This window comes from Myotis nattereri (assembly GCF_964212035.1).
Source record: "Myotis nattereri genome assembly, chromosome: 17".
NCBI classification, from domain to species: domain Eukaryota; kingdom Metazoa; phylum Chordata; class Mammalia; order Chiroptera; family Vespertilionidae; genus Myotis; species Myotis nattereri.
Genome location: NC_138092.1, coordinates 41,650,596 through 41,652,566, shown reverse-complemented (window position 1 = coordinate 41,652,566; position 1,971 = coordinate 41,650,596). Strand labels below are relative to the sequence as shown.

Sequence of the window (1,971 nt, the reverse complement as noted above, 5' to 3'; positions counted from 1 at the left end):
TTCAATGCAATCCCTATCAAAATTCCAATGAAATTATTCACAGAAATAAAACGAACAGTTTTAAAATTCATATAGAACCAAAAAGGACCCCAAATAGCCAAAACAACCTTGAGAAAGAAGAACAAAGCTAAAGGCATCATACTTCCTGATTTCAAACTATATTTAAAAGCTACTGTAATTAAAAATGTATGATATTGGCATAAAAAGACACATAGATGAATGGAACAGAACAGAGAGCCCAGAAAGCAAGACACATAAATATATGGTTCATTAACTTTTGACAAAGGAGCTAAAGGGGAAAGAATAGTCTCCTCAAAAATGGTGTAGGTGAAATAGGATATCTACGTGCAAAAGAATGAAACTAGACTCCTGTATTGAATAATACACAAAAAACAAACTCAAACCCCAAAACTAAAGCATTATCTTCCATCATACCAAAAAAAAAATCTAAAATGAAAAAAAAACAAAACGGGATTTTAATGTAAGACCCCAAGCCATAAATCTCCTAGAAGAAAACATAGGGGAAAACCTCTTTGACGACAGACTTGGCAAAGATTTCTTGGATTTAATATCAAAGAAAATGCAAAAAAAGCAAAAATAAATACGGGGGCCTACTTCAAAGCCTTTCCACCACAAAGAAAACTATCAAAAAAATGAAAGGCATCTATGAAATAGGGAAAAAAGTGTTTGCAGGCCACATATCCAACAAAGAATTAATACCCAAAATATACAAGGTACACATACATCACAATAGTAAAAAGCCAAATAACCCAATTAAAAAATGAGCAAAGCACCTGCATACATAGACAATTTTCCCAAAAAGACATACAAATGGCCAACAGATACATGACAAAGTGCTCACATCATTAATGCAAATCAAAATCACAATGAGATATTAACTCACTCCTGTTAGGATGTCTATTATCAAGAAAACAGGAGATGACAGATGTTGGTGAAATTATGGAGAAAAGGGAACTCTTATCGGTGCAAATGTAAACTGGTCTAGCTACTATAAACAACAGTATGGAGGTCCTTTAAGAAATTAGAAATAGACCCTCTCTTCCTTGGCGCTGCCTGCAGAGGAGGCAGCCATCTCCTACTTGGTACCTGTCTCTTTTTAAAGGCACCATGGCTGTCCTCAGACCCCTCATGAAACCCCAGATTGTCAAAAAGAGGACCAAGAAGTTCATCCGGCACCAGTCAGACTGACATGTCAAAATTAAGTGGAAATGGAGGAAACCCAGAAGGATTGACAATAAGATGCGTAGAAGATTCAAAGGCCAGATCTTGATGCACTGGTTATGGGAGCAACAAGGAAACAAAGCACATGCTGTCCAGTGGCTTCGGGAAGTTCCTGGTCCCTAACGTCAAGGAGCTTGAAGTGCTGCTGATGTGCGCAAGTCTCACCGTGCTGAGATTGCTCACAACGTCTTCCCGAAGAACGGCAAAGCCCCTGTGGAAAGAGCAGCCCAGCTGGCCCTCAGAGTCACCAATCCCAATGCCAGGCTGCGCAGCGAAGAAAACGAATAGACAGATTGTGTACACATTGTATTTGTGTTAATAAAATCATAAAATTCTGCCCCCCAAAAAAGAAATTAAAAATAGAACTACCATATTATCCAGCAATCCCACTTCTGGGCATGTGTCCAAAAGAAACAAAATCACTATCATGAAAAGATGTCTGCATGTCCATGTTCATTGGGGTTCATGGTACTATTCATCAAGATAGCCAATGAAACCCAAGGCTTGTAATTCTCGGGAAGTGTGGTTTCAAATAATGTAGCATAAAAATACAAGAAGCAAAAATTTCAAGAAATACAATGAGAAATCTACATTAGACTATATAAACTATCTTGGCATATCACAGACCAAGCAAATAAAAAATACAATTTGGGTGACATAATCCTATATAATAAAAGGCTAATATGCAAATTGACCGAATGGCAGAAAAAGCAGTCGCTATGATGCGCA

General features: G+C 37.5%; 1 pseudogene across 1 annotated transcript; it reads left to right on the top strand.

The window, feature by feature from the left end:
• Positions 1-995: 995 nt before the first annotated feature.
• LOC308533557 (large ribosomal subunit protein eL32-like) lies at positions 996-1,530 on the top strand (annotated as a pseudogene). Its single transcript has one exon. The product of its transcript is annotated as a large ribosomal subunit protein eL32-like (transcript).
• The last annotated feature ends 441 nt before the right edge of the window (positions 1,531-1,971 follow it).